Source organism: Triticum dicoccoides, chromosome 5A, assembly GCF_002162155.2.
Source record: "Triticum dicoccoides isolate Atlit2015 ecotype Zavitan chromosome 5A, WEW_v2.0, whole genome shotgun sequence".
NCBI lineage: Eukaryota > Viridiplantae > Streptophyta > Magnoliopsida > Poales > Poaceae > Triticum > Triticum dicoccoides.
In genome coordinates, this window is record NC_041388.1 from 712,081,569 (window position 1) to 712,093,513 (window position 11,945).

The 11,945-nt window shown below is 41.5% G+C and overlaps 1 long non-coding RNA gene across 1 annotated transcript; it reads left to right on the forward strand.

The window, feature by feature from the left end:
• Positions 1 to 4,601: 4,601 nt before the first annotated feature.
• On the forward strand, positions 4,602 to 5,508 carry LOC119304395. Its single transcript, XR_005148247.1, has 3 exons — positions 4,602 to 4,836; positions 4,918 to 5,054; positions 5,161 to 5,508. It is a non-coding gene; the product is annotated as an uncharacterized LOC119304395 (long non-coding RNA).
• Positions 5,509 to 11,945: the final 6,437 nt, after the last annotated feature.

The window sequence follows — 11,945 nt, forward strand, 5'->3', positions numbered from 1 at the left end:
TATTAAGGTCTCCATGCAAGCATTAGCCCATCTTTAGCTGCTCATAAGCAGTATCAGTAATATATATATATATATAAGTACACTCTTGCTAAGATTAATCTTTGATATATATAAAATTCATTGCCTGGATATAGTTTACTTTGAATGTTTTTTTGCTCTTTAGTCTATGAAGAATTGCAAGGAGGAGGATAATAGAGCAGCAACCAGAGCTGACAATTGGCCTGTAAATGCTGCAAAGTTCTCCTAGAGGTGTGATGTTGGTGGTGATTTTCTTATCCGGGGATATGGATGTGGCGGGTCTGTGGGCACCATGCTGACGCGGAGAAGGAGGTGCAGGTAGCGGGGGCGCTTGAGGTGAGGTGGCTGCAGGGTCGCTCGAGAAGAATAGGCTCATCAGCACCATCTGGATGCCTTCGTCATCAGCAATGTGGACAAGGTGCAAAAGGGATATCTCCCTTACCTCTTATTCAGTCTGGAAAATTATGCAATGTTTGGTTTGGTAGATTTAACAGTTGCTGGTTTGGAAATTTGTTACCTATAGAAGTATAGGAATAACATGACTAATATTTATTGAATTTATAGAGTTATTGTTTTTTTCTACAAAGTCAGTTGTTAAATTAGGAAGAACATCGTCTAAAATCTTGACAACATAAAGGAGCATAGAGTTAATAGATTATGAAATCCTGTAGTGCATCAGATGCACCCTTCACTAATTTTTGAACACATTTATATTATCCAGGTTCCGACCTCATTCGCTGTGATGTTTGTCTTTTTTATGTGGGCGAGGAAAACATTTTTAGGAGTGATACTCCCAAACTTTGATTTCTTGGTTGTCGAATCAGGGTGCTGATTAGATTTTACTTAACCTTAATTAATCTATTTATATTGCGGCTTTGTCTTTTAGCTCATCTTTTAGTTTCTCTTCTCCACTTCACACAAGATTTTATTGTAGGCTACCAAGTACAATTATACCACTTATACTCTTTCTATCTGATTATGCAAAGCTTGATCTATACTCATTGAACTTTGTTAGATAGTAGGCCCTCCTATTAGTGTGCCTAAATATAATTGTTTCTCTGTGTTTATAGTATCTTAGTCCAGTAGAATGAATGTTCTCAAGTAATTAGAGGTATTTGGATCAAGTGAATGTCTGAATACCACTAAAATCGAAATCATAATTAAAAAATACTGACCTTTTTCTTCAGGGCGTCTGTTCCTCCTCCCATGGTCAGCACCACCACCTACTCTGAATCTCCGATCAGAATAGTATGAACTATTAAATAGGTAACTTAATGCTTATCATTGTTGATGTACATATGTACAACTAACAATGTTTGTGCTGCAACCAGCTTACTTTATTCCTTGCTGAAATTTATCTTGATTTATTTCACATCAGATAGTTCTAAACCTAGATGATCTCAATTAAAAAGGGCAGCCCCAGTGCATGTAGCTCCCGCTTGCGCAGGGTCTGGGGAAGGGTCCGACCACTTTGGGTCTATTGTACGCAGCCTTTCCCTACATTTCTGCAAGAGGCTGTTTCCAGGACATGAACCCGTGACCTCATGGTCACAAGGCAGCAGCTTTACCACTGCGCCAAGGCTCCCCTTCAGATGATCTCAATTAAGGTCATTGAAATTTGTTAAATTATTTTTATCCGCTCTTCTGAATGAGCGTATACTATGATCTGATTTGTATATCATATTACTGAGGCAGCGCTGGGCCATGCTATGGTGAGAACATACGAGAGATAATTGGGGTGTGTGGCTGATTGCTTTGTATGCTGCTAATGATATATGTAGACTGCTGATTGCTCCTGATATACAGTGTCGATTGCAGCTGATAGTAGGATTCTACTCAATTTGATAGGTAAAGTGGGATGGCGGGATTGTATAGTGCTCATAAGCCAGTCCGGGCATTGTCCATCCTCGAATGAATCTGAGACTACTCCTCATATGTTAATCAGTTGCTCCTCCCTAGCTTTGGTTTGGTCTGAACTTCAAAGTTTTCATCCACTCAATGTTGATTCAGTCAAAGATCTCTTGGAAAAATTATTTCGACAAGATTCACTCTATAATGTTGTTATCATTGTCCTCTGGAATATATGGAAGCGCAAAAACTCCAAGGTCTCCCGGGATGTTTTTGAGGAATTGCACATTACTGCTAGCAAGATTGCTGATGATTGATACCATGGTCCAACATGTATTCACATGAAATTAATAAATGGCACCTTACGGATTGGAGTACTCTACTGTATCACCTATCTGGGAGATTTTAATTTTCTCCTTCTATTATTTCTCTTAATCCCTGTGTACTCATTGGACTTTGTATAGTTCTCAGTTTTATGAAGTGGTTCAGGCTGGCGTAAGCCGCCATAGTCCCAGTAAAAAAAAGGCTACAAGCTTCGCTTCGGCCTTTCGGAACTGAATATTATGTAGTTTTATTGAGATTATTGATAGTGCTTCTCTACTATCAAAGAAGGTAATAGTCTCTTATGTGTTTCTTTTTGTCCATTTGAATGCACTCCATTTTTTAGTGTATTAATTAACATCAAACCTCCCATTCTTTCTAGAGTGCTGATGTATTATTATTTTCAGCTTAACACATTTAACTTCCTATAGATTTCATGGTTTATGCAGATTAACCGAGCTAAGAATTTTTGTGAAGCTAAAGCTGGTGTTAAGATGAACGCCGCTATGTATATATTTGAAACAGTTAGATACATGCTTGACAGACTATATAGGGGTGATCAAAACCATGCAAAGCATTATGGGACAAGTTTCTCTACCTTAAATAAGTGTTCGTTCTCTCGTGTTTACTATTCGTTTAAGGGTCATCAACCCGTGTATTTATTTTCATTGACCAAGTTTTACATTTTTCTTCAGTAGTGTTCATTTTGCAGTTCTAGATTGTTAAGAGAGTAGAGTTTATTGATTTATTACATGGAGAGACCAGTAGTGTCGTAGTGGTCTTGACATAATTGCTAACATTTTCTACTAGACAAAGTTTAATTGCACTAAATACAAATTAGAACATGCATAGACATTTATCTTCTTTCTACAGAATGGTTAGTGTAAACGTACTTTGAGTTGTGCATGATTCTGTATCTGACCATTTTATCTCATATGTTGATGTGGTTGCAGATATGAACTTCAAATTATCCTGCAATGTATTGACTGCTCGGAGCTAACTTGACTACGCCAGTTTTGTTTTATGGCTCAAAGTAGTTAGTGTCCCCCCTTATTATGAGAGAGGTACTACTTCAAACATCTCTTCTTAATGTTTTGTGTCATGGCATACAGTATGAGGGAGTGTTAGTTGGCTTGACTTTCGTGGCACTCATTGATAACCTTTCAGTTTAGGAGTTTTTGTGGCCTCTTAATCCATGAGAGTATGCTCATGTTGAAGAAGTTAGTCGTAATGAGGGGCACCATAAATGTTTGTTATCTGGCACAAATTCCTAATGAATATCACATGTGAACCTTTTACTGTTGTGTTATTCAAATTTCATTGTACTATTCATACAGTAAAATATGAGTGCCATGTCAGAATATGGTTCTCGATCTGAAAGATCATATTCGAAATTGCAGGTTCTATGGCAGTGGAGTAATGTTCGTAAATTATATATTGCTTTCAAGTTTGGAGCTGGAATAATATATGTGTTGCATTTAGTTATAGTCTTATAGATATACATGAACATTCACTGTATATTTCTTGCAAGACATGGTAACTACTATTATTTTGATTGTTTCCGTGAACTATTTTGACCTTGATTAAGAAGTAGAAAGTTTTTAGCCTCTTAGGTTGTTTGATCTACTATATCAAGTGGCACTTGGCTTCTCATGGCTCTCCTCGCATTTGCCAAAACAAAGTTAGTACACACTACCTAGAGCTCTGGAAATTAGAACTGAGAAATGGTCCTGCGGTTTATTAGCTGATATAAATCATGCACAATCCTCTACATCTAAAAATAAACCGGACACAAAGCAGTATACTTTTTTCCGAGTACTACCTTGAGAGAGCCAAGGGGTTCCGCATTTTATAAAGAAGAAGAAAGTTGCCCGGTTCCATACATGCTTATCCAAGAAATATATCTTATCTATTTAGTGGAAACCAGGCAAAAACCTACAGATACAAAAGGCACAAAGTCCCCCACCGGTCGTGACTGAACTACTGTTTTTGGAAATATCACATTAAGGACAGTATAACTGCACCTAATTCCTGCCCTCACGGCGATTTGGGTTTTCGGCCGTCCGTTTTCGCGATCTGAAAGTTCCTGGCCGTCAGATTTAATGTGAGAAGCGACCTGTTTTGCAGTGTGGCTAATCTGGCCCAGCTGTCCTGTGGGCTGCTGCTCAAAGGGCCGGAACGGACATCTCTGGTGCATTGGGCCTTTGCGAGGCAGCAGCCCATTCGAAGGAGGGAGGCCTACGAGCCACCGCGTCAGGTCCATCCACTCCCGAACCCGAATCCAGTCCCCATCGAGACCGCATCCACTCGCCCAATCCCGATCGAAGCTGAGGGGAACGACCGGAGGAGAGGATCAGAGGAGCAGCCGGTGCGGCTGGTTCCATCAACTGAAGACGGGGCAAGGGATGGGATCGAATCCATCTGGTCGATCCCTGCGTCCAGGCAATCCAATCCGGGTCGAGGCAATCCAATCCAGCTCGTGAAGCTTGGGACGAGAGAGATAATGGCAGACTCCTCGCCTACTTGAAACTGCTCTGCCCTCCTTCAAGCTTGCAATCATGGCCCTCCTTAGGAGAAAGGTTGACAGAGTAATTCAGGGCTTTAATGGCAGTTGATGCGCAGCACTCGCCCGGAGCTGATTGTTGCAAGGTCAGTGACCATGGCGCCCCTTGTTCTTCTACTCTATGTCCATATATTCCCCCATTCCTACCTCACGTCACGACCTCGCAGCTGCGGAGGACCACCACCATGACCATTCGCTGGATTCAGCTCTCCACCTCGCTCTCTTGGTCGTCCAGAAAAAAACCAAGAGCGCTGGTGACGGCACTGGCGACTATGGGCAATGCCCACTTCTGAAGTTTTTGTCAGTTAGTACCCTCTGTAGTGGCATAAAACAGCGGTAGCAACTGCAAATCTTCTTTATCCAATTTAGACTCGTACTGATGATGCTTTTCTATCTCGTGTTTTGTGCAGCTGCCCTCAACCATAGGATTTGAGATTGGTTGTCAATTTCTGATGGTTGATTTCATCTAAGTTGCCGCTTTTCCTTACTACAGATTTTTGGCTGCCTTCTACATCCGCTCTCCCACCAAATTACTAATGGTGTTAGACTTTTTTTCTTACTGCTATTTTTTTGTGCTACCAAATTGATGCAGGTGCTATCAAAAAGGATTGTCGCTGATGTTAGTGGTAGGTTGTGTTGGGGAATTCCTAATTCCTAGCTCATGATTTGCAATGGCTATCAGCCATATTGTACGTGAATTCTCGTATGTCATCTTATTATCTTAATATCCATGTATATATGCCTATGATTTGTAAATTTCATGTGCTTGTGTCCATCCATTTTAGCGACATAGATGGGTCATTGTTTATTCAGGTTCGTACATTGTAGAACCAACAAGTGTTATACAACATGAGAAAGTATTCTAATAAAATAGCATTGCCTATACAGGTTGAGTGAGTTTTTGGTGCCTGCATCTACAAGTGCTTAATTTATAGTCCTGGGTGTGGAGATATGTTATTGAAAATTCCTCTGCAAAATTAGCTAATTTTCATCCCTGATTTTGCATCTACCTAATTGTTTCATATCAGTTCAGTGGTGTCCTATCTGAATTATGAACGCACTGGGCACTTGGAAAATATTTGTAGTTATTAGCTAGACATATCTTTCATTGATATTTTCTTTTTGGTCATGGACAGCTAGAAAATACAACATTTAGTAGCTACACTTTGTTTTCATATGTCTTTCCTACTGAATACAAGTGGACAGAAGAAAGAACTCCTCCAGATTCATGCATGATGATTTTTCGAAGTCATAAATATTTTATTACTACATACACAAGATAGAACATGCAGTGCTGCGGCAGGAAGATAAATCTTAGTATGCCCTTGCATTATTTAGTTTTTTGTGTTGTTATACTACTATGTTATTATTACGGTCATTGGTTTTATGATTTACCACGCTGGTAATGCTCACTAGGCCGATGTGCCTGTTCTTCAGAAGAACTGAATTTCTGTTTTACGTGAAACACTTGATTTTCTGGTCAGTTCAACTACAACAAAAAAATTATTGTTTCATGTGACTGGTCTATTCTATATTTGCTAGGTGATTCTGTTGCTCCAAGCCTCTAACCATGCACAACCAACACTTCCTCCTGGTTCCATTCTAGGATACACAAGTATGACATTGAGTGTCATGCTGTACCATCTCATGTCCCAACACTAGATAAATGTATGCTATCCTAATTCATGATATTAATCATCTTTGTTCTCCCCTGAATATGTATGGACTGCCTATGTTGAGGCATTGTAATTCATTTTTTTGCTCATATTAGACCATCCAGATTTTCACCACCATGTACATAGTTTTTAATAGACGGGCGCGGCAACGCGCGCCATCATGATCTAGTGAGCTAGATTACTAACATTGATGTAATGCTTGTATGGCAACCTATTCCTTTATCGGTTCAATTACAGAGTTTTGTTACTATGTGAATGGAGTAATGGAGAGCTAAGAAAAAACAAGGTAACAGTTAGTGTTACTCTTGCGAGGTAGTTTCAATCATATCATTCTTTGCTTTCCCTTTTCTCCTGCATAGGTATGTACAATTATTCCAACCCAGGTTTCTTTCAAGAAGGATATGGGTATGTGTTTGAGGAATGTCTACATGATAAAACACACCTTCAAGTTTGGTGATAGTTATGCTATCAAACTTACAATGGGGGTCTTAATTTGTATTTTTAATAGAGCACTGGGTTCATTGGTGAGACTTGCGAGGATGTGCCTAGGCTAAAGATGGCTGCTATGTCGGTACCAAGTGTCATGTGTTTAAATGGAGTATCCTTGTCAGGAGAGCTGATTTCTGAAATATGGTACTTTATGGGTGCAAGGATTCACCATGTTGCGGTCTTCGTCAGCGGAGTGGACTCCTAGGAATTAGTCAAGGCCGCTATGTTGTTTTAAGCTGATATTCTATCGTACTTGTATATTTTTTTGCTTATCTAGCTGTTTGCCATGCAGTTCTCGTTGTTGGTGGGAACATTTGTTGTCTAAGATCGACCTCAAATATCTGGTGGCACTATAGCATGGCTTTTGATATTTTAATGTATATCTCTTACAAAATATTTCAAGAGCCCGTGGCAACGCACGGGCATTATACTAGTGTAAGTAAGGATGGAGATGAAGATGGTGTGGCGACAAGGATATAACAAAACGCCTGGTTCCTTAGCCAAAAGTTGGCAACGTTCCTTGTTAGACACGCTCCGCCCAACAAACGCTCCAAAAGCCAAAATACAATTCCTCAAACAACGGCCAAAGACTACTTCCCCACATGGAAAAGAAATACGCACATGCCGTTACAATGTTGGCTACTCATGTCTTGAGTTCCTAAACCCTTGCAAAACAGAAAGAAAGGTTGTTTGCTAAACAAAAGAAAGGCCAACACAATCCTATCCAAACACTCCACATTTTTACTATGTGGCAAAAATATGGAACTTTTTTTTGTTTTTAGGTACATGCCAATTTTTTTAAAAAAACACAATTCTTTTTATGTTCACACGCCAAGGTATTTTGTACACATGGCAAAAATTTCCGAAGAAGAAAAATCTCACGACCCCATGGATAATTCATAACTTTTTGTCTTTCAAACAGGGCAATTTTAAGTCATTTTGTAATGCTATTGTGGCAAACGATGGGATTTTTAATCAATTTTCATGGCGAATTTTCTATTCTTTTCCCTACTTTTCCACATGGCAATTTTATTATGATTAAAATGGAGATCTTATTATTCAAAACATGGCAGCTTTTTTTTAGGATCAATGCCGCTTTATTAATTAAACGTAGCTAGGGATCTCATCAGAGAGAACCTGGATAATAGACTCGGGTGGACCAGCCCACCAAACATTACAGACTTCATCACCTAATCCTATTTTTGCTAACTAGTACAAATGCCCGTGCGTTGCACCGGGCAAAAAAAGAAGCGCAGAATACTTCATGTGCCATTGTGCACCATGATTTATATCCAATTTTAATAAACACCGATGATAAGGTTAAACGTGGAAACTTTCTTATTTTTAATAAAAGTTAACAATTTCGTTAAAAAGGTGAACATTTTTTAAGAACAGTTATGTTTTTATGAAATTCGAACATTTCTCAAAAATATCATTTTTTGAACAGATTTTGTTTTTGTTGTAAATTTCTAAATCAAAATATTTTTTAGTAAAAATGGAACATTTTTGGAATTTTTAAAAACTATGTTAAAACCCGCTATTCAAATAAAGCTATTGAGAACATATAATGTATAACCCGCCTTGTTAATTCCAAATCAAATAAAATTGAGCGCTGGTTGCACTTATAAGAATATAATACATTTAGTTGATGGATTACATGCGACAAGCTTAGAGAACACAATTTATTCTAAAAACCTTTATTTAAATTTAGCAATTGAAACTTGCGTTATTCATGATCGTACAAATACAAACTGTGATTCTGTTCTTGTTTGGAATTTTCATTTTAGACACAACAATATAGAATACTACTTATATTATATAAGTAGTAGCATCTATGAAATTTTCCAAGATATTTTGTATAGTTTTGAGCACCAAAACATTTAGATTATGCTAATCCTGAGAAGCTTATGAAGTAGTAGATGAGAAAGAGGTATTCCAACCAATTTTGTTTGTTTTTATTTTCTTTCAACCTCTTCTTTTACCATTGACCAGTGGGTCACCTGGGTCAGTCCAGCAGCGTCACGTCCCAAGGGACACGCGCCCACAACCCCTTGCCCGGCCTCCTCCACTCCACCACCTCACTCTTTACCTCCCTCCCTCCCTAGATCCCCTTTCTCGTCAAGCTTCCCGGGGACGCCGCCGCTCGCCGTTGCAACGCCAGCCATAGGGACCAGCGGGACCCGCCAGCCGTCAGTCTGGATCGACGTCCACGCCTCCGGCTCCGACCTGCACGCCCGCTGGACGCCGCCTTGAACCATCTCGTTTCTCCGGTGTGTTCTTGCTCCTAGGTAATTCCCTAGCTCCATTGTTTCTCCTGCAGTCCCTCTGATGGTGATTCCGGGCGCCAAGGTGCAGGAATGTCTTGAACCAAGGCCGCCTTTCTCGGATTCTGTCGGCCGCTGTTGCGATGCCGCGGCGGTCCTCCTCCCCGAGTAGCTCCAGGGACCGTGTCGGGCTCCACGTCGTCCGCGTTTCCTTTGGACCACGGACTCGAAGCCGCGGGTCCCTCCTACTTCTTCCTCGACCACTGACCGCCATTGACGCCGTTTGGAACTCGCTGTCGTCCGTCCTCTCGCCTCCCTGCTCCGTCCGACCCAGCCATGAATAGCAAGGTGAGGACTCACCTCTGCCTGCTGCTGCTGCTGCTGCTTGCTGCTGGCTTGCTTTGCTGCTTGCTGTTGTTGCCGTTGCTGGCTGCTTGCTATTGTTGCCGCCGCTGGCTGCTTGCTTTGCCGCTTGCTGCTGCTGGATGTTTTGCTTGCTTTTGTTGCTTGCTTTTGTTGCTTGCTGCTACTGGTCTTGAGCTACGGGTAAATGAGAGAACGAAAGAAAGTTATACATTTGTGCAGGGAGATGGCCATATTAAGATTCACCTAGAAATGGCCATGTTTCAGTACCGTTTAATTACTTGTTCATCATACTAAGGCTAGTCTTTCATGTGCATAAAAGTTCCAGAAAATGCTCAACTTGCTAAACTTGTAAAATCCATAACAAAATCATTCAAGTTTCTATTTGGAGTAGTACTGATAAGGAATTGGATGGTTTAAATTGTACTGTAGCAACAGAAAACATTAACATAGTCAATATTATTGCTTGGAAGTAAAAGATCATGTACTTTAACAACACGTCTTTAGATCTTGTATAAAAATTCACAACTTGCATTCCAGGACTCCAAGAAAATGTTGTTGCCAATTTCAGTATCTTCATTTTCATCTTACTACATGACATCACATGCATTTCATGCTTTGTAACCAGCATGTACTTCCTAGATATTCTTAGCTTTGTTTGACATGTACTTGGATTAATTAATATGAACACAAATAAGTGGATTGTGAGGGTCGTGGTTTGATGCTATGGTCGGGTTGGGGTTACCACCAATCGCATCTCTCCCTTTACCCATTGTGGGAGAGTTCGTTTTGATGGGACGCGTTAGTCATGGTCGGCCAACCATTGACTAACCCCCTATAGAGGCACTCCCCGGTGGACGTTGGATGATGAGCCCAATGTCCAACTGAGATAAATTCTGATAAAATTTTATTTGATTGATATGAAGTATATATCATGATGATCTTGCTATGGATAATGGGAACCTCTGGATTCCATTACTCGACGGGCACAACACATCGCTGACCACCAACACACATAGGTGTTCGGCACAGCCGGAGTGGTTCTTGACCACTCCCCATTGTAGCAAGTGCATGGAGTGCGACTACTTTATTCTGCCATAGTGCTACTTTTTCACCTGTATTTATTGTCTATTTATCTTCCTCATTATCTTTAGCCTATGTTTGCGGACGTCGTCAATGTCGGTGGCCACGGCAATGGACTACGGCAAGGGTGCTTTGCCGGCCGGCCATGGCTCTAGCTCAGCTTGGCCACATCCCGATGCTGCTTTCTCGTGAGTGAGCTCCGCCGGCTGGCCATACCTCTAGCCAAATTTTATTTGATTGATATGAAGTATATATGGGAACCTCTGGATTCCATTACTCGACAGGCACAACACGTCGCTGGCCACCAACACACATAGGTGTTCGGCACAGCCGGAGTGGTTCCTGGCCACTCCCCATTGCAGCAAGTGCATGGAGTGCGGCTACTTTATTCTGCCATAGTACTACTTTTTCACCTGTATTTATTGTCTATTCATCTTCCTTGTTATCTTTAGACTATGTTTGCGGGCGTCGTCAATGTCGGTGGCCACGACACGGACTACGGCAAGGGTGCTCTGCCGGCCGGCCATGACTCTAGCTCAGCTTGGCCACATCCCGACGCTGCTTTCTCGTGAGTGAGCTCTGCCGGCTGGCCATACCTCTAGCCCGCGGCCATGCCTCAAGCTCAGGTTCTTCTTGGAGCTGAAGATCTCATGTGTTGCTCTCACATGTATTTAGTTATTCCTCTTCCTCATCATCTTCAACCTACTTATGTTAAGAGCGCATGTGCTGGCCGTAGTAGGCCACGGCCGGCCGGCCATGCCTCACGCTCAGGCTCAGCTTGGAGCCGAAGACCTCATGTGCTGCCGTAGCTTATACTGGGCTCATTTTTGCCGGCCATGCCTGCACTCAGCTTGGCCACCATCCTCATGTACTTCTCTGTTATATTGAGTAGGTTGGATGTAAAAAAGCGAGGTGGGACTATTTATTATCTGAATCAATCTTTATATTACAAATAATACATGCTTGCTCGGTTGGCTGTGCTATTTTTGCTGGACGTTAGGTTTAGAGTTCGAGTCTTGTCACCAGCAAGTATTTTTTGCCTCAGATGGGGATAGGTGGGCTGGATTAATTGGGCCAATTTGTGCGCGCATGTAGGCCCACCTGGGGCGCCAGAAAGGCCTAGCCAGGGGCGATAGCGAGCAGGGGACGGACGTACGAGAACGGCTCGAGCGGAAAGCGAGGGTGGATGACGTACGACCAGAAGCACTGCGTGCTTTATTAGTAGGGAAAGATTTATCCGCGGCACCATTTGCTTCTCGCTTTGTCCATGTAACCTTCACCTGCAGAAACTGGTTAAGCATCTGCTTAATCTCTTCAACA